Genomic DNA, 22,301 nt, shown 5'->3' on the forward strand with positions numbered 1-22,301 from the left:
AGGAATCAGGATAGAGAAAGCAATATAAGTACCCGACGAAGATGCTGCTTGTGCTGCTATAGACCCAGACACAAAGATTTCTTTATAATTAGTATAAAATCCCCAGGACACCAGCCCCCCTCAATACCTACTTTCACACAAAATATACAAGAGTCAGAAGATCATCGGCAGGTAGCACGGAATGAGGTTAAGTTAGAGAAAAGAAGTCTGGGTAGAGTGAGTTCCATGCTGTTTTCTTCTGTATACCCACACACTAGACTCACCACTTCTGTTTCAAGAGGGACTTGGGGATTGATTATCATGTTAGAACTCAGTGTTGTTTTCAAAATTTAGGGTCTGTCTACAAAATTTTGTAAAATGTGTTTAATTCTACAGAACAAATTCAATTATTCATGTAGTGCTTTCTGGTGATTTTATATGCTATTGAGTCAAATATTCCCTTCTGGTGGTTTTAGTGATAAATATTTAAGTTTCTATCTCCTTTTGGGAGTGATATTCTGGTGCCTCCAGAGGCTGGTCAGTCAGCTCATTTTTTGCAAAGAGTGGCTATTTATCTGCCTTTTATTACATTTTTCTAATGTAGGTGAGAAGTGCCACCTTAACTGACTTGTCTAGGGAACTTCATTTCAGTCACCAGCCAGGCTTCCTCAACCTGCAGGTGCCCTTTTCCCTCCTCACTTTCTGAGGTTCAGGCGCCTCACCCCATCCCCAGAATTTCAATGTTTTGTAAAGCAATGTAGATAAGCCTCTGAGTGGTGCTTTCACACTCATCCAATATATTCTGATTCTAATTTAGATAATCATGTTAGTGTAAGAGATTTGTGGTCCATTTTCCCTTAAAACAACTTCATCTCTCTCATTTATTTAAAAAGGTATTATGGGAATAATATTTAAGTGAAACTTTCTGTTATGGAAGATAGAAACTCCTGCACTCTTGAGAGTTCTTGTTCTGCCTACATAAGTTTGAGGATGGATGCTCTTTTTAAGCTAACAACGTGTTACCTACAGGATGACACAGTGTGGTGTTAAGAATAGAAAGTTTTGTGCTAGAGAGGCTGGGGTTAGAATCCTGGTGCTGTCACTATGAGCTTGGGGACTTTGGGAGAGTTACTTGTCTTATTTCGTGTCTTAGTTTCTTCATCTATAAGTTGAAAATGGAAAGATGCTTCTTTCTTTTTTGGAATCAGGGTCTTGCTCTGGTGCCCAGGCTGGAGTGCAGGAGGCACAATGTTGGCTCACTGCACCCTCGACCTCACAGGCTCATGCAATCTTCCCACCTCAGCCTCCCAAGTAGCTGAGACTACAAGCATGTGCCACAGCACCTGGTTAACTTTTTTTATTTTTTGTAGAGATGTAGTCTCGCCATGTTTCACAGGCTGGTCTCCAAATCCTGAGTTCAAGCGATCTGCCCACCTTGGCCTCCCAAAGTGCTGGGATTATAGGCATGAGCAACCTTGCCCGGCCAATGATGCTTATTTCATTAGATTATTAATATTAAAAAGTATATAATTTCCTGGCACATAGTAATTACTTTTAAAGTAATACCTTCAATTTGTATTGAAAAATAATTTTTTATAATATTATGTTGGTACAAAAGTTATTGCAGTTTTTCCCATTGAAAGTAGTAGCAAAAACTGCAATAACTTTTTCACGAACCTAATAATATCTTTAATAATATCTTATTTGAATACATTAAAACATATCATATTGAAAATGCATTTCCAAATTCTTTGTAGTAAACTCCTTTTGTGTTTTCTAACATAACTATTGTATATAATTATAGTCCTTATCAGTGACATGAAGATCGAGCTGATTAATAATTTTAATTATATTGATCACAGACTAGTAAGAAATCCTGTGGGAACATGGTAGTAAGAGGTAAAGCAATGAATTAATCATTTTATTTAATCAAAATACATTTAAGTAGAGTCCTTTATTTAAAAAATACAATAAAAGCAAATTAAATTTGTGCATATATATATGGCTATCTGAAGTTATGCTGAGAAAATATCTGTACTCAAATTATGTTCTAGATAGGTCTTACCGTCAAGAAAAATTAAAAGGTTACAATAACAACTTAATTCTTAGCTCTGCATTTTGTATTATGTCAAAGGTGTGACTTTGGTTGGCATAGTTAAAAAGCAGAGATATGATCACATCAAGAATAACATCATGCATTTAATAAAAATCAGTAGAAACCACTTCTGTTATCATTTGTTCTCAAATTCTGGAAAGTACAGGAGTGACTTGGAATAAGGAACACTTATTCTCCCTACCCCATCAGTATTCCACTCAGCAGTCTCACAATTCATAAAATGTATCTTTGTTCAGCCATCTCAGAAAATATGAAACATTGCCCATTTTCAAATGGAATTTATATTTATTATGTGTTTCAAATGAAATTTGTACTTATTACTGTGTTTATATAAATATCCCATTTTCTTTAAATTGAAATGTTTTGAAGCAGTTTACAAGACAAACTCAATGGGGATAAAAAGTGCTATTAAGGATAAAATCAGAAAGGAAGCCCTGGAAGGTGATGTGAGAAGTGAGAAGGTGATTTCAGTATCCTCTCCATGGAGAGTCTGATAGTTAGAACTCCATAATAGAAACCAACCTCACGGTTTCCTGGCAGATGAAGTAAAATGGGCAGAGTTGTGGTTTCTTGCTCTCATTTCCTGCCTGGCAAGATGAAAATAGAAAAATTGATCAAGTCAGAAGTGGTGATGGGGTGTGGAGACTCAGGGACACACACATTGCTCTCATTTGCACCAGCCAATGAGAAATTCTAGTGTCCCAGCCATCTGCTGTTCTTATATGGCTTTCATGATTGGGAATAATTATAACAATGATGCACTTAGCACTTTGTGATAACCTAGTGCTGCTGCCTATAATTGAGCATGTAATGTGCTGCGCAACACTGGCACTCTGTTGACATTATATTTACTTAAATTCATATATTAAATAATTTTTTTTCTGGAAACAGGATCTGGCTCTGTCACCCCAGGTTGGAGTGCAGTGGCATGACCTCAGCTCACTGCAACCTCCACCTCTTGGATTCAAGCAATCCTCCCACCTCAGCCTCCCAAGTAGCTGAGACTATGGGAGCATACCACCATACCCTGCTTTTTTTTTTTTTGGAGAGATAGGGCTTCACCAAGTTGCCCTGGCTGTTCTTGAACTATTGAGCTCAAGTGATCCACCTGCCTCGACCTCCCTGAGTTTTAGGATTATAGGTGTGAGCCACAGCATCTGGCTTAAATACTTTTTTAAAAAAACAAAATGTTAATAAGATACTTTGAGGAAGATTATGTGTTTTTATTAACATGAAGACAACACAGGGTAAATAATGGCTCTGACATGTGCTAAGAAGGTGAAATGTATTATCTACTTTATAAACTCTTTGGAATGCATGTTCATTTTATTGAAGAAGAAATCAACACTAACAAAGGTTGAAACTTGTCCTAGGCCACAGAGCTCATCACTGACAGACCTGGGACTTGAGGCCAGATTACTCTAATTCTAAAGCACATATATATTTTTTTTTACCTTTTTGTTATTAAAATTTCAAATGTTTAAAATGCAAACACAAAACTGTATTAAATCTTCATGTATTCATCACTCAGCTTCAGCAACTATTGATAGCCTGTCATCCTTATTTCATATATATTAATACTTCTATCCAGTCTCCATTAACACTTTTTTTTTTTTTAAAAAGCACAGTTTGATACTAACAGAGGGAACATTGATTGGCTATCAGCCATTTCTAGTTTGGTATGAGAAAATACTTTAGGTATTTTCTGAAGGCCTTTGGATCCCTGAGGGTGGAGGGAAGACCCAGCGGTGTCGATGACTGACGGTCATCAGTAATGTGACCCAGCACCTCCACCAGGAGGACAGTTCTCTCTCAGCAGAAATCAGTTGTTTTATATTATTTATTCTGTGGAGATTTTATTTTCAGTGGAGGACGTTGTGAAAATGCATGTCAATGTCTCTTATAAAATGTGATTTTTAAAATTTGTAACCTACAAATTTGGATGATTATGTTAGGATTTTTACTAACACAATACTCACTTAGGCTATAAAGTCAAATTATCTTAATTCAAGAACATGTTGATTAGGAAAATTATTTTGAATGGATTTTTGTTGCCAGTCCAGTGTGTTTAATGTTCGTTTATGAATGCATCTGCATTTTTATATCTGATCTATAATTGAGTATTTTCATTCTAAATCAGCTGAATTCTGAGCAATTGACGACTCAATTTGCTGAATGCCTTTGCAAGCACAATCCATATTTTTAAAAGCCAGGAATGGTATCTTGATAAATTCAAACCAGCCAGTCTGCTGTGTTAATATGTAACTCTCAGACTCTGTGATTTGACTGCAGAATAATACTTGGATTTCAAGCATCACACAATTTTCTTTCTTATGTAACTCATTGTTCTGTCATTTTTTTTCTGACACAATTCAGTAATATGTGACTAGCCACATTATCTAACATTATAATTAACAAGTCCATTCAAATTTCTTTATCAATTTTAGCATGGATTTAAATGAATTAGCATTTGCTATAATCTTATGATTCATTTAATAACACAATAAGTCCTTAGTCATTTTAATTATCTTTTTTTTTTTTGACGAGGAATCCAAAGACTTAGAAAAGCATATAACTTGTCCAAAGTCATACAATTAAGAAATGTACGAGCCAGAAACTCTACTCAAATTATTCTAAAACCAGACCCCTTGATTTGATGCCTCTTCATATTTGTTTTATCTTTCATTGTTGAACCAAATTATGTATGAAATCCTAAAGAATAAAGTTCTAAAATATATCTTGCACCTGTGTTTTCCCATCCATTTCTGTAGTAATGGCTCTAGTTCAAGCCATCGACCTTATTTGAGCTGTACACATAACCTCCTTAACGGTTTTACTGTTTCTTTTTTCCCCTTTTCCATATTGACTTAAAGATAGCAAACGGAATATTCTTTTTTATTCATGATATTTTCCTCCTGAAGAAATGTCTTTCTCTCTATTGCCATTAACCTTTGCTTAGAGGTCTCAAATCTTAATGCCCATAATAATTGTCAGAGTAAGTGTTAGAAATGAAAATTGCCAAGGTATGCCTCCAAAACTTTCTGTCCAAGAACTTTATTTTGAGCTTAAACTCACTTCACTTCAATCCATTTAAATGCTATGTTAAATATTCATAAAAATCTTTAAAAATCTGGCCTGTATTCTTTCCTCTACATACCAGCTCAACCTACCCATGTCTTTGGTTATCTATATTTGGTTCAGTTCTTGGCTTCCGGTGAAAACACTTAACAAATGTTACTTTGGCTTCTGAATTCATTTTTATTTCTGATAAAACCCATCCAGCCAGATGCATATAGTTTTTTTTTTTTTTTTTTTCACTTGCTCTTTCTTCTTTCTTCTTTCTTGGGGAAGAAATTAAGACAGCTAGCTGGCAATCCATGTACTCTTTTTTTTCCCAGGTTATGCCCTCAGATGAAACTGTAAAAGGAAAGTGACTGCATTAGTGGGGGTTCTTCTGAGAAATAGACCCAATAGGATATATATTAGAGACATATGAAAGATGATTTGCTGTAAGAATTGGCTCACATGGTTACGGAGGCTGAGAAGTCCCGTGGTATGCCATCTGCAAGCTGGAGAGCCAGGAAAGCTGATGGTGTAGTTCAGTCCAAGTCCAAATCCCTGAGAATCAAGAGGTCATATGATGTAACTTTCAGTCTGAGGCCAAATGTCTGAGAAACATGGAGTTGCTGGTGCAAATTCTAAGGTCCAAATGCCTCAGAACCTGGAGTTCTGATGTCCAAGAGTAGGAAAAGATGGTTGTCCCTGCTCTAGAAGAGAGAGTGAATTCGCTTTTCCTTTACCTTTCTGGCCTATCTGAACCCTCAGCGAATTCAGTGGTGCCCACCCACACTGGGTGAGGGCAGATCTTCTTTATTCAGTTCACTGATTAAAATGTCAGTGTCTTCCAGAAACACTCTCAAGTAATGCCCAGAAATAACGTTTACCAGCTACCTGTGTATCCCCTACTTTAGCGCAGACAACATCTAAAATTAACTATCACAGAGACCAAGTCCAATGTCTTTGTGGAGACAATCTCTGGGTAAATGGACTAATGGAATTTACTAGGAGAAATAGACTTTATTGAATGCTCTTAGGAAGATACTTCTGACTAATGCATTACTTATGGAAAAGAAACTCAGAGTCTATGAGGCATACACTGGAGAATGTCTTGTAAATTATACATCTCTCAGGAAACAAAAAGTAAGATCTTCCATAATTCGAATGCTCTACACTGTGTGAGATAACCTGAAAATATCACTTAGCATCTTCATCATATTGAGGAACATGCATGATATTGGAGGGAAGGTATTGGGAGCTACCTACCTTCATGTTCCAGGCCTTTTGCTGCCTTGCCGCCTTGCCTATACCTCTTGATTTCCTATGTTCTTGAAATTGCCGCTGAAGAATCTGTGATTCTCATCCTTTCCTGTTCATAATGTTATTATGTATATTGGCTCAACTTTCTTATTTTGCTTTCTGTTTTCTTTTCACTAGTTCAAATAAAACTGTTCTTCTGTGGTTGCCACCAAAACTGTACATTGCAAAAACCACTAATTTATGCATGACCGTTTACTACACGTATTCGTAGTCATGCACTGCCCTGTCTCAAGTTTTTCCTCTTTAGCGAGAATGCAGTTAGATCCTCCTCTATCTTAGGATCTCTCCTTTCCAAGCAAAAATTCCATAGGTCTATGAAAATGATAATCCTGTTAATTTTTCTTCTCAAAAATGTCTTCATTCAAACTCAACTGTCACGTTATACTTAAAGCCATCTCAGTTATCACATTATTTTTGGGAACAGTGTTTAATTTGTCCCTCAGAAAGTCCAAGTTGTGTGACAGTGGTTTTCTTTCTCTTATTAAATATATAAATCCAAAGAGATGTTATTGCAAGTATTAATAGCTTTCCTAGCCATATCCTCTAGTCCATAACTGTAATACATGATAAATTCATATTCTTCCCATTTAAGAAACATTGGTTATATTTTGGATAATTGATATGATAATCATCAAATATTATTTGCAACTAACAGACCTTAATGTTCTAAGGTCAAAGCTGACCTCTTGGCTGTTTTAGAATATTCAGTGGTAGATCTAGTTTCTTTCACCAGCGTAGACAATGTATTTAAATTAACTACATATTTCAGGACCCAGAGATGAAGAATTGTACATTATTAACATCTTCCCTTGTTTTTATTGTTGATCACTGTTATTTATGGATGACATATTTTATTCCAAACTGATTTCAACATAACATTTTATTTATACTGAACCAAGGAGATTGCCAATGACGTGTATTACATATGAAATTAACATTTTAGTCATATCTATAGCATCTTGTCATATATAGTTTATATTTGACTGAGTAAGAGTAGGGGTTCTGAGAGCTTAAAAGCAGGTCTAGGGACTTATCCTTTTTATAAATAGCCACACAGACATCTGTAAAAGTTACTCTCCCTAAATTTAAACTTAACAATATTGAGCATCTTTCATGCCTTGTAAAGCCACTCAAATTATACATTGTACAAGCCCATAGGAAATGTGATTCCCTAAAATACAACAATGCATCACTTTGATAGAAACAAATAGTTGTCAGTGAATCTTAGAGAATATGGCTACCATATGGTCTATGGTGCCATTTATCTTTATACAATTTCGTCAAAACAGATGCCCAAGGTAAGAAGAAGGTAAAACTGAATTCTGGCTAAACATAGCATTATTCTGTCTCCTGAACTGAAATAGAAACTGAGCATTTCTGCTATGAAAAAATGCAATGTTTATTGGTTTTCTTACAATATTCACCAGCAATACAAAGACATAATTAACAATTGTGCATTTAGAAACTATTGAATAAGGATAGGATTGATATGTTAAAGAAAAACTTGCACTGGACAAAGTAAATAGGAAAAGAAGGCTTCATTTAAGGCTTTTGCAAGAGGAGAGTGATACCAGACTTGGGCTGAGCTCAACTCTGCTGAAATAAAGAGAAAATTTGTATGAGCTGGGATGAGAGGATCATTGTCATCTATGTTTACTAGCTGACTTTACCTAAAGGAAAATTAAACCTTCACATATCTTCACAGCAGGAGATAGTTTTACAACTTGAGAGAAGTGCCCACCAAAGTTAGGCTCCTACTCTCCTAGAAAGACTAGGAGATAAAGGTGCTATCTTCCTTGATGAACACATTTTAAAGGAACAGCTCCCAGGTCTTTTATTAAGAAAGATATCCCTGGGCTGTAAAACCTACCAGAAACTTTTTGAAAGACTTACATCTCATGGGGAACAGAGAAAGAATGTAGAATTTTAAGTTTTCTAAAGTACGTAATGTTACAAAAGGGAGGTTAATATCCTACAGTTAGGAAAATCCCTATGTAAAGCTCAGTCAAGCTTACAGGAACTTAAAGTCCCTCTTAGTCACATAGATTCATATCCGTGCAGCTATTTGATGAATAGCCTATTAGTGATACTGTTTCTCTTCTTGCCTCCCCTTCCCACCTCTGCTCTCCCCTTCCCTTCTCTCTTTCTCTCTCACTGTCTCTCGTGCACACACACACTCCTTTTCACTCTCTGAATACACACACACACAAACACATATATATCCATCTCTATATATCTTTTTTTTTTTCAAAGATCAAACTGAGGGTTTCTCAAATTGAGTCTTACACGTTTTATTGTAAACTTAAGGCAAATTGGATTCAAATTCCTTATTTGTCAATCAGTTGTGTCACCCTTGGCAAAGTACATAAACCATTCTGATTAAGCTTCCCAACTGCTTCCTCTGAAAAACTGTCAAAAGGATTGACCAGGAAAACAACATCTAGCCAGCACCATGCTGCAACTGACATCCCTTAAAATATTTGCTGAGCTAACAATGACATGCCTTCTCTGAAGACTTCCCTGCAATGGGAAGATCCTGAAATTCATGAACCTACAACCCATGGCAACATCTGAATAGAGGCTGATGGACAAATAGCCCAAATCTCCCTGTGTTTGGAACTGGGACTCCAATATACTGTATGACTGGATACAGGGAGATGTCAATTTTTGTATTGTGTGTATTGAAAAGAAAAGCTATATATATAATATATATATATACATATAGAAATATATATATATGTAAAAAGAGAGATAGCAATAATGAAGCAGTCCTAGAAACCTAAAGAGCATAGAAGTGGAGAAGTAACAATGTGAGAGTTCCTGTTGCTTTTGAAGCTTCTGATTTCTATTAATAGTTAAATATAGCAATTCTTATTTCTTCAAAATATCCCATACTCTCCAGTAAATATTCCATTTTTCTGTAAGCAAGTTCAATTCGTTTCTATTAGTGGAAATCAAAACAGTTTTAACTAGAACAAATACCTACAGCAGAGTGGACACTCAATACATGTCAGTACACCCATCACATAGTCTACTAATAACCAGCTTTAGAACATTATGACCTTCAACTGCATTGTTCAATTTTTTTCAAAAAAGATTCTTATTGCTTCATTCCATCGTGAGGTTCAGATGCAGATTTCCTCAGTATGCTCAAGAGGTGTGCGTGTGTGTGTGTGTGTGTGTGTGTGGTTTTCTTGACTTCTACCCTGTTTGCATTTTCATTCCCAGACCACTATGTTTACTGAAACAAGTACCAGGTTCGAGTCATATTTTTGACTTTGGTTCTCTGTAATTTCTTCTCATTTGCAACAAAAATATAATTTCAGAAGAATTTTATTTTGCTAGTGTGACCGGTTCATAGTTTTTGTTTACAGAATGAATGACCAAATAGCTGTAACTATTTCTTTGATTGAAATTAGCTTGGATCTTCAGGTCCCCTTAGAATTTAAGGAATTCAGTCACTTCATGTTTAAATATAGCCTCTTAGAATTCTCATACCCTTTCTGATCTAGGTTTAGTGTATTAATATCTTTCTCCTGTGTGTTTGCTTATCTTGTCAGCTCTGTGCAGTTTTGTTCAGGATCTTTGCTTCTGCCTCAATCCTCACTTTTCTCTACTCACAAGGTTCATGCATTCTATTGTCCTTCTTCTGAGTCCAGACTTCTTTGTGCCCTCTCTCCTTTATCAAAACACTGTATTTCTCCCAGAGGGCCATGGGAAACTTGCAGATGCTCCCCTAATTCTCCATGAGACTTTAAGGAGCAATATTCACACCCATGTCTCCAAGTCTTTCATATTATTCAGACATTATTAGGTATCATGGTACACTTTATCTCCCCTCAGGAAAACACTTCGGAAATGAGATGTGATACTATTGGTAAAATAGAAACCATTGGCTTTATTTTATACCACTAAACAGACTTCTACCTATATTTTCCTGGTAACTTACACAATTTATATTTCCCTCGGACAATATCATGTTAAACTTATTCATATTATTTCACAGTTAAGTGATACAAAACTGTTGCACCTAAGAATATATTGCTTAAGGCAAGCAGAAATGCAAAGAAACAGTTGGGAATGTTCCCAGGACACCAGGGAAGCTAAATGGCATTATATTTTAGAGTTTAGCAAAGTAAGTATACAATTCTCTTGAGTCGTCATTACTTTATTTTAAGTTGATCCCATGGAAAGAAAATACTGACAAACATCTAGTAATCAACCAAAAGTGCGTGGGAGCAGAAGTTCTGGTTTAAATTGCTTTGGATTACCAGGTGACACTTTGGGCAAGACAGGTTAGTTTTTTTCCATTTTTGTAATCCATGGATAAAACCTGCTTTTAAGGTTCTTAATACTTTTCATGAAAATTGGTCTAAATTAAATATTCCACTATATCACTTTATTTATTTATTTACATTAAAAATGCTATATAGGCTAAGCACAATGGCTCACTCCTGCAATCCCAGAACTTTGGGAGGTCAAGGCAGGAGGATCACTTTAACTCAGGAGTTTGAGACCATTCTGGGTAACATGGAAAGTCCTCATTTTGACAAAAATGTAAAAACAAATTAGCTGGGCTTGATGGTGTGCCTATGGTCCCAGCTACCCTAGAGGCTGAGGTGGGGTAATCGCATAAGCCCAGGAGGTCGAGGCTGCAGTGAGTCATGTTTGTGCCACTGCACTCCAGCCTTGGCAACAGAGTGAGATTTTGTCTCAAGAATAAATAAATAATAACAATTTTGTACATAATTAATGTATAATATAACCTAATGAGCTTAGGGATCGTGTGAACCCATCACCACAATCAATGCCATAAACTTACTCATTACCTCCAAAAGTTTCCTCACACTCTTATTTATTATTATAATAATGTTTTTGTAACAGGAATACTTAACTAAGATTAACCCTCTTAGCAATTTTTTTCTCTTCCTGATTTTTTTATTTTTTGTTGATATATCCTAGTTTATAGAATGTGTGATATTTTGATACATGTATACAATGTGGAATTATCAGATCAGTATAATTGGGATATCCATCATCTCAAACATTAATCTTTTCTTTGTGTTGGGAGAACTACAATTATTCTCTTCTACTATGTTGAAATATAGAAGAGATTTTTGTTAACTATAATTACCCTACTGTACTGTACTGTATTGAATAGAATAATGTATTTATTATTTCTAACTGTATTTTTGAAGTAGCCAGCTTTTCATACCCATTCTCCTCTTTTCTCCCAGACTCTGGTAAATGTCATTTTACTCACTACCTCCATGAGAGAGGTTTTTTTTTTTTATTTTAGGTCCAACATGTAGGTAAGAACATGTAATATTTATCTTTCTATGCCTGTTTTATTTCATTTAACATAATGACCCAGTTCTATGCATGTTGCTGCAAATGAAAAGATCTTATTCTTGTTATGGATGAATAATGTTCTATTTTGTATATATACCATATTTTCACTATCTATTTATCTGTTGATAGACACTTAGGTTAATTCCATATTTTGGATAGCGTGAATAGTGCTGCAACAGTAAACATGAGAGTACAGATGTCCCTTCAATACTCTGATTTCCTTTCTTTTGGATATATACCCAGCAGTGAGATTGTTGGATGATATGGTAGTTCTATACTTATTAGGTTGGTGCAAAAGTAATTGCGGCTTTAGCCATGAAAAGTAGTAGTAAAACCGGAATTACTTTTGCAACAACCCTAATAGATTTTTCAGAAACTTCTCTACTGTTTTCTATATGGCTGTACTACTTTACATTTCCACCAACAGAATGTGAGTAGGCCAAGTGCGGTGGCTCACGCCTGTAATGTCAGCATTTTGGGAGGCCGAGACAGGCAGATCACCTGAGGTCAGTAGTTCAAGACCAGCCTGGCCAATATGGTGAAACCCCATCTCTACTAAACATACAAAAATTAGCCAGGTGTGGTGGTGGGCGCCTGTAATCCCAGCTGAAAAAAGCAGCAAAGAAGCACCAGTATAATAGTGTTCTACCTTATTCACATCCTCATCATTACTTGTTACTTTTTGTCCTTTGATAAAATATATTTTAACTGGGATGAGCTATCTTATCATAGTTTTGATTTGCATTTCCCTTATGATTAGTGATGTTGGACATTTTCTCATATACCTGTTGGATATTTGTTCGTCTTCTTTTGAGAAATATCTATTCAGGTGTTTTGCTCATTGTTTAATGTGATTGTTTGTTATTTTGCCATAAAGTTCCTTACATATTCTGGTTACTAATCCTTTGTTGAATGGATAGCTTGCAAATGTTTTCTCCCATTCTGTGGGTTTTCTCTTCACTTTGTTAATTGTTTCCTTTGTTACCTAGAAGCTTTTTAGCTTAATCACATTTGTTAGTTTTTGCTTTTGTTGCCTTTTTTTAGGTCTTACCCAAAACATTGCCCAGACCAACGTCCTATAATGTTTCCTCAAGGTTTTCTGTTAGTAGTGTTATAGTTTCAGGTCATACATTTATGTCTTTAATCAATTTTGAATTGATTTTTGCATATAGTGAAAGATGGGAGTCTAGATTCATTTTTCTGCATATGAATATCCAGTTTTCACAGCACAATTTATTAAAGAAACTGTTTTTTCTCCAATGTATGTTCTGGATGCCTTTGTCAAAAATCACTTGATTGTTAAGTGTGTGGATTTATTTCTGGGCTCTTTCTTCTGTTCCATCAGTCTATGTCTGCTTTTATGACAGTACCGTGGTATTCTGGTTACCGGAACTTTGTAGTATAATCTGGAATCAGGTAGTGTGATTCCCCCAGCTTTGTTCTTTTTGCTCAGGATTACTTTATTCGAGGTCTGTTTTGGTTTCATGTGAATTTTAGGCTTTTTTTTTTTTTTTTTTTCTATTTCTCTTAAGAATGCTATTGGTAGACATTGGGAACCTATTTAATTGTAATCTCTATTGGTAATAGAGATTACATTTAATCTGTAGACCATTTTTAATTGTATAGACATTTTAACACTATTATCTCAATCCATGAGCATTATGTGCATTTTATTTTTCTGTTATATTTAATTTCTTCCATTAATGTTTTATAGTTTTCCTTTTAGATATCTGTCACTTCCTTGTTTCAATTTATTTCTAGGTATGTTTGTAGCTATTTTTAGAGGAATTGCTTTCTTGATTTATCTTTTAGATTGACCATATAACTTTTATAGAAACACTACTTTTTTATATTAATTTGTATCCTGTAGCTTTACTGAATATAATAATCAGTTCTAAGAGATTTTGTGTAGTTTTTACGGTTTTCTAAAAATAAGATTATATCATCTGCAAACTACGATAATTTGACTTCTTCCTTTATAATAGGGATGCATTTTATTGCTTTTTCTTGCTTAATTGCTCTGGCTAAGACTTCCAGTTCTATGTTGAGTTAAATTGGTATAATTGGATATCCTTGTCTTATTTCAGATTTTAGTGGAAAGGCTTTCAATTTATTTTCCCATTCAATCTGACATTACCTGTGGGCTTATCATACATAATCTTTGTCATGCTCAGATATGTTCCTTCTTCTATACCTATTTTTTAAGGGTTTTTATCATGAAAGGATGTTGAAGTTTATCAAATAATTTTTTAGCAGCTATTAAAATGATCATGTGATTTTTGTCCATGATTCTGTTGATGTGATGCTTCACAATTATTGATTTGTATATCTCGAGCCATGTTTCCATCCCTAGGGTCAATCCCACTGGATCATGGTACCTGATCTTTTTGACGTGTTGTTAAATTCTTTTTGCTAGTATTTTCTTGAGGATTTTTACATCTATGATTTTTCAGGAATATTGGCTTGCACTTTTACTTTTTTGTTGTGTATTTGCCTGCTTTTGTATCAGAATAATGCTGGCTTCATAGAATAAGTTTAAATGTATTCTTTGCTCTTCAATATTTCAAAATAGATTTATTAGAATTGGCAGTATATAACACATTATTAACAACTCCAGGCACTATGATGTATGGTATATCTCCAGGACTTTTGTAACCATAACTTTATGCCCTTTGAAATATATCACCCTCTTTTGCTCTACTTTCAGCCTATATCAATCATCATTCCACTCTCTGCTTCTATGAGTTTGACTATTTTGGAGTCATATAATTGTATAAAATGGTATTTTTTTCTTCTGTGTCTTAATTATTTCCCTTAGAATAATGTCCTGCAGATTCATCCATGTCTTCACAAATGACAGGCTTTTTCTCTTTTCTATAGGCTAAATATTCCATTGTTTCTATGTACCACATTTTTAAAATTACATCATCTGTTGATGGTCATTTAAACTGTTTCCAAGCCTTGGCTACTGTGAATATTGTTGCAATGAATATGGAAATGAGGGTATTTTTTCAAGACCCTGAATTAAATTTTTTTGAATATATACCCAGAAGTGGGATTGCCGGATCATATGGTAGTTCCAATTTTAACTTTTTGAAGACACTCTATAGTGTTTTTAATAGTCTCTGCACTATTTTACATTTCCATATACAGTACCCAAGAGTTCCCTTTTCATCACATCCTTGATATATTAGGCTGTTCATATGCAGCTGTAAGAAATACCTGAGACTAGGTAATTTATAAGAAAACAGGTTTAATTGGCTCACAGTTCTGGAGGCTGTACAGAAAGTATAGTAGCATCTGCTTTGGGGGAGCCTCATACAGCTTCCAGTCATGGCAGATGGTGAAGGAGGAGAAAGCTTATCAAGTGGCAGAAGCAGGAGCAAGAAAGTGATAGTGGGGAGGTGCCACATGCTTTTAAACAGCCAAATATCATGAGAACTCATTCATTATTTCAAGGACAACACCAAGCAAATGATATTAAACCATTCATGAGAAATTCACTCCATGATCCAGTCACCTTCCACCAGGCCCCTCCTCCAACATTGGGGGTTACATTTCAACATGAGATTTGGGTAGAGACAACATCCAAACTATATCACTTGACAACATTTATCTTTTATTTTACAAATAAAAGGCATTCTAAAAGATGTGAGGTGATACTCATTGTGGTTATGATTTTCATTTCACTGATCATTGTAATGTTGAGCATTTTTCATATGCTCAACAGCCTGTTGTCCATTTGTATGTCATCTTTGGAGAAATGTCTACTTAGGTGGCTTGCCCATTTTTTAACTATTTTTTTTCTCCTGAGTTTGAGTTTTATATACCTTGGATATGAACTGTTTATCCTATGTATAATTTTCAAATATCTTCTCTCATTCTGTAGGTTGCATTTTTATTTTGGTGATTTTTATCCCCTTGCTTTGAAGAAACTTTATTTTCACATCATCCCACTGGTCCATTTTTGTTTATGCTCTCTGTGCTTTGGTGTTGTATCCAAAAAAGTTTTTTTTTTTTTTTCTAGGAGTTTTATGTTTTCAAGCTAGAATCATCATACTTTCTTATTTCAAAATATACTTTGATGTTACAGTAACAAAACAATAAGGTAGTGACATAAAAATAGACTTATGGACCAAGAAAGCAAAATAGAGATCCCAGACATAAAACAAGCATATATGATCAACTAATCTTTGACAGTGGTGCCAAGAACACACAATGAGGAAAGGATAGTCTGTTCAGTAAATGGTGTTGGGAAACCTGACATCCACATACAAAAGAATAAACTTGGGCTCCTGCCTGACACTATCCACAAAAGTCAACTCAAAATGGGTTAAATACTTAAACATAAGATCGGAAACTGTCAATTATTTCTTGAACATCTCCCTTAAGATCCCACATGTATTTTATTAAACTACAAATAGCAAAGACAACTCAATAGAGTTTTATGAAAAAATTTAAATAATATAAAATATATTAACTAACAGAAATTGTTTTGAGGTTAAGTAAGCAATCACTATTATTAGTTTGTCTGTGTCTCTATTAAGATCACAATTCCAGAGTATATGTTTTGTATGAGAGATTTCATTTAAAATTAGATTCAAGCCTGAATTCAAAAATATAAACAGACGGGCAAAATATATTTTCAGTTACTGTGTTCTCATTATCTTTAGTTAATTAACTATTTTGTGTTGTGTATAATATTAACACTCTGGAATGAAAAGAATATGCAGAATGAGACTCAGAAAGCTTAACTCATTTTCCCAATAATTATGCTACATGTTTCAAGCTACACATTTCAATAGTGAATATGTCATAATTTATGCAAAGCATTTAAAAATATTTTCTTAATTAATCCTTAATATTGTAACCTTAATATGTATGTCTTCAGGTTATCCAGCTTTTGTGATCGCCTTTGTTTTAATATTTATTAGCACATATAAAACTGTTAAGAGTTCTCATCTACAATTGGGAAGTCCAGGCTAATTGCTAATAGATCTGGGAACTCACAGTGCAGCCCATTGGAACCCTGACATTGATTTCTGTTACTTTTGAACTTTTGGTTTATTTTACCTCAACTTTTATGAATGCTCTCTTCCCTTGGCTCAATATAAATCTACATAAGGATTTCCCTATGACTTTCCCAAATACTAACAAACTCAAAGCAGTTATAAAGAGTATATTGCTACAGGGACATACAACAAAAGAGTTCATACAACTCCTTTGTTTAAATAGTTTTATGGCTTCTCATTGTTTTCAAGACCAAATCCATATATTTATGCCATATACATAAAATCTGTCTATCTGACCAGTATTAGCTTTGGTTTCTTTCCCCTTAAACATAGATTCTACACTTTCTTTCCATACATAATTCTGTCTGAACCTAATAAGACTATAAAGTATGCTATAAATTGAGCATATAATTTTAAGTTAATTTATTACCTGTCAGTGGTTGCCTGAAGCTTGAGTTTTGTCCCTGTTTCAGCCATGGTTGAAACAAACTGTTAATGATGAAATAAAAATTATAACCATTGACTTTGTGATTATAAAATTAAATTAAATAAATCATCTCAGAAAATTACTATTCTCTAGAATAGATACTAATATTAAATTATCGATATTAAATGTTTAGCTAGAAAAGACTTACTACCTCACATCCTTTAGAAAATACCTATCACCTGGCCGGGCGCTGTGGCTCATGCCTGTAATCCCAACACTTTGGGAGGCCAAGGTGGGCAAATCACGAGGTCAGAAGTTCGAGACCAGCCTGGCCAACATCGTGAAACCCTGTCTCTACTAAAAATATTAAAAATTGGCTGGGCGTGGTGGTGGGTGCCTGTAATCCCAGCTACTTGGGAGGCTGAGGCAGGAGAATTGCTTGAACCCGTGAGGCAGAGGTTGCAGTTAGCTGATATTGCGCCACTGCACTCCAGCCTGGGCAACAGTGCAAGACTCCATCTCAAAAAAAAAAAAAAAAAAAAAGAAAGAAAAATATCACCCATTCATCTCCACAGCAAAAAACACAAAAGCTAAGTAACATTTGCTATGAGTGGTTAATAGTAACAGAGTTTTTGTTTGAGATGATGAAAATGTTCTGGAATTAAAAAGCTATATGGTTGTAGAATATTGTAACACAGTGTCACTGAACTGTTTATTTTAGATTTTTCAGTAGTAAGTTGTAAATATATTTTACCACAATGAAAATAAATAATTGGAAAAGAGAACCAACCAAACAAAAAGGCATGTTGATAGAGCTGTTGCTAATAACTACATAGTCAATGATGTTACATAGAGTGAATAAAGACAACACTTCACAGGTACAAAATTCTATATTTAGTTGGACCATATTGTGAAAGTAACTACCTCCATAGTAGCATTACATGAGTCAAAGGGCAGAATTTAGACTAACACAAAAAAATGGAGGCAAAACAACACTAAGAGGTGCGACAAAATTCATATCAGAGTGCATAGCAAAGCTGACATTTTGATGAGTGTATTAGAGAAAAGCAAAACATTCTTATAAACCAAATGATAAAGATAGTAATTAAAGTAACTATTGAGCAATGATCAATGAAAAGATGAAGGACAATTTACAAATAACAATAGAGTCTCTTCAATGAAAATGTTAAGAAGCCCTGCACAGATAAGTGAGTGTAGATTAAGAATTGTGAGGATTCACAATAGCCAAAAGATGAAAGCAACCTGTATCTATCCATTGATAGATAAATAAAATGTGTGTGTGTTTTTGTGTGTGTGTGTGTGTGTACTGCCTTTTTATATATAATGCCTTTTTATGTTCTGCATATTCTACTGTCATCTGGGGACTTAATGACTCTGGAGAGACTGCCTCCCAAGATTAGTGAATTTCTAGAGGTAGTAAAATACTTGCCTGCAAGTGCACCTTTTATATGCAAACCAACCCATCCAAAGATTCTTTAGAAAATACTTATCAACCAACCAATTTATACCAACCAATCCAAAGACTCTTCCCCCTCTACTCTTTTGTCTAGCTGTTATACTCTGGGCTACTAACTAACTGTCCCAATCTTCCCAGGACCAAATACTTGACAGCTAGAGACAGCGCTTATACCTGGGAGCCCTCTGAAATTATTTAAAGTAGCCAATCTTAAACCCCCTTAGCCTGCTTACCCTTTTTTGCTAGCCCTCTGAAATTATTTAAAATAGCCAATCTTAAACTTCCTTAGCCTGCTTACCCTTTTTTGCTCACTCCTTCCCATGAAAATCATAACTAAGGCTCTGGATCCCCATTTTCCCCCTTGCTTCTGCCTCCTAACTAACCCAGTCCTTCGCCATGTGGCCCTGTGTGGCATGCCCTGTCTTCTGTTTCTAGGAAGCTATGAGTGGGATTTTATTCCTTTATGACAATCATTTCCATATCTACATATCTCACATGGTTTGGCTGTGTCCCCACCCAAATCTCATCTTGAATTATAACCCCATAATCCCCACATTTGGAAGGAGGGACCTGGTGGGAGGTGATTTGATCATGGGGGCAGTTTCCCCCATGCTGTTCTCATGATAGTGGTGAGTCCTCAGGAGATCTGGTGGTTTTATAAGTTTCTGGCATTTCCCCTGCTTGCTCTTCTCTCTCCTGCCTCCATGTGAAGAAAGAGCCTACTTCCTTTTCTGCCATGATTGTAAGTTTCCTGAGGCCTCCCCAGAAATGCGAAACTGTGGGTCAATTAAACCTCTTTTCTTTATAAATTACCTAGCATCAGATATTTCTTTATAGTGGTGTGAGGATACACTAATATGATATCTTACTATACTTATTTAAAACAAATCCTGGGTATATTTTAAAACAACATACAATATTATTCAGCCTTACATAGGTAGGAAAATGTGACACACACACACAAAATTTATAGACCTTAAAGGCATTAGGATAAATAAAATAAGCCAGTCACATAAGGACTCTATGCTTTCATTTACATGCGATCCCTAGAGTAGTAAACTTCAGAGACACAGAAAGTAGAAAGGTAGTTACCACAGGTTGGGTGGGGGGATTGTAAAATGAGGATTATTATTTAATAGGTGCAGAGTTTCAGTTTGTGGAGAAAAATGTTCTGGAGGTGGATTGTGGTGATGACTGCACAACAATATGAATGCATTTAGTGCCATAGAATTATAAACCTAATGATGGCTAAAATGATAAATGTTGTATAATATATATTTTCCACTATTAGAAAAAGTAAAGAGCCTAAAAGAGTCTCAGAAAATTTCAAAGAACAGGTATCTAAATCAGCCCAAATCAGAGGCTATTCTTTTTGTAGCAGAACAAACTACGCATATGCAATGTGAGTGACATGGGTGTGTTTGTTTGTGTCTGGGTAGGGCATGGATTTAGTGTATAACACGCTGCCTGGCCCATAGCAGGTACTTAATAAGAGGTAGTTATAGAAACAATATTGCTGCTATTTTTTTTTTCTTGGACAGGGTCACACTGTGTCACCCAGGCTGGAGTACAGTGGTGTGATCCCAGTTCACTGTAACCTTGAACTCTTGGGCTCAAGCAATCTTCTTGTTTCAGCTTCCTGGCTAATTTTTAATTTTTTTATGGAGATCGTATCTCACTATGTTGCCCAGGCTGCTCTCAAAGTCCTTACCTTAAGAGACCCTCCCACCTCAGCTTCCCAATGTACTGGGATTACAGCATTGTGCCTGGCCTGAAGCTCAATTTTATAACTATCTAGAATGATCTGACCTGGTTAAATCTGTCCTACTCTCCCTGCAGTGTGTTTATATAAATTCATATTTCCCAAGCTCCTAATCTTTTGGTTTAAAAAACTATAATTACTACATGTGTTTGATTTGTAAACTGCCTCTAAGATTTATTTATCAAAGAGAAGCACATGAACACATGTATTAATTAGTTAGGAAAAAAAGAACCAAGATTAATCCTTTCTTTATTTAATAATAAAGATAAAAGAAAGGTCAAACTCAAAAAGAGAGAGATAGCCATAATACAAAGGGATAAAAGGGACTTAAGAGACTTTTCTAAACTCCTGGCAAATGGGCTCTAATCACAAGAGGTTTTTGGCAGCTCTATTATCAGAGTTGATGTAAATTCAAAGCAAAGTCACAATCCACACACGTTTAAGATGAAAATGACCTCTGATATCAGACAATCAATTATTTTTTAGAAGAGTGTACTTGCTTTGCTTTACAATATTTTCACCCATCTGGTTTTAAATGTCAGACAATATAAATGAACAGACCTATATAAACATCATAAGGGACATTTATAAAAGTTTTCTCTGTGACTTCTCCACCCAAATTGTCTGCTGTCATACACCAGCTACTGAGAAGCCCAAGAGATTGTGTAGCCACTGAGATGTCTTCCTAGATAAGAGGTAATTGTTCACTTATGATAATAAAAGCATTGGGTTGACAATATTCAGTAAGTCAAGAAAGGCTAATTATAGCAAATGAAATTGAGAGTGACATAGAAACACTAGAGACGTATATATATGTAAGCATACAGTATGTATATTTATATACGTTATACGTCTCTAGCATTTCTGTGCCTCTTCAACACACTTTAAGGTTTTCTTTTGTTTGTTTTTAATTTGTATGTCTTCTGTCAATATTGTAATGCCTATTTATGTCACTGACTTCTTCAAAATTAATAGTGTAATTCTTCCATAAGATAATCCTCCCACTGTTTTCTGTTTTTTTTTTTTTTTTTTTCTAGTAAACCCTCTTTGGCCTCCTGAGATTACCACTCAGTATATTATTTATGTTTAAATGAGTTTGGGTTTTGAGATCACCTCAAATCTCAGCACCCTAACTTAGTCTCCCTCAGTGCCATTATTCCCATCTCCTAACAACTCCCCCCCGGAAAAATATCTGAAAATATATTTTGGAAATATATTTAGTTGCAAGTAACAATAAAAACAAACAACACTGGTTTTTAGGAAAATGTTTATGACATGCTATGATTTATAGTTTTTATCAAATTGGGAGAAAATGTCCATTATTTCTTCAATTATCTTTATTGACACTCTCCCCAGCATCACCACTGCATTACGAGAATCCAGTTACTCACGTGTTTGAGTTTAGCTTGGTATTGTAGCCCCACAGGTCAGTGAGGACTGAGGCTCTGTTATTGTTTATTTTTTCCTGCCTCTCTCTTCTCCATGTTTCAGTTTAAATATTTTGTATTGTCCTAGGATGACTGATTAGAACTCACAAGTCTACAAACTTTGCTTGATTTCCAGGGATTGTTTGGCCTTCAGGTCTCTATGCTGTTTATTAACCTGTCTATAGAGTTTTGCTTTGTGTATGTACAGCATAGTATTCAGCAACAGATTACAGTGGGAACCTAGTGAAGGTTTATGGAACCCTTTCTTAGAGTAGCTGTGCCTCCTGGGATACTGTGTTCTACACATTTAGCCACTTCAGGCTCCGTGTACTTTAATCTCTGTCTCTTCAATTTAGTAAAACTACTATGTCC

At 35.2% G+C, this 22,301-nt stretch overlaps 1 long non-coding RNA gene across 1 annotated transcript in view; it reads right to left on the reverse strand.

Annotated features, from left to right (window-relative positions):
- Positions 1 to 5,331: 5,331 nt before the first annotated feature.
- The window catches only part of LOC129048659 (uncharacterized), a 61,772-nt gene continuing 44,802 nt past the window's right edge, over positions 5,332 to 22,301 (reverse strand). Inside the window, exons 2-4 of the long non-coding RNA XR_008511182.1 lie at positions 17,267 to 17,325; positions 5,621 to 5,713; positions 5,332 to 5,512 (exon numbers count right to left, since the gene is read on the reverse strand). This is a non-coding gene — a long non-coding RNA (uncharacterized LOC129048659). The remainder of the gene's footprint in view (positions 5,513 to 5,620; positions 5,714 to 17,266; positions 17,326 to 22,301) is intronic.

The sequence above is a fragment of the Pongo abelii genome, chromosome 9 (genome assembly GCF_028885655.2).
Source record: "Pongo abelii isolate AG06213 chromosome 9, NHGRI_mPonAbe1-v2.0_pri, whole genome shotgun sequence".
NCBI classification, from domain to species: Eukaryota; Metazoa; Chordata; class Mammalia; order Primates; family Hominidae; genus Pongo; species Pongo abelii.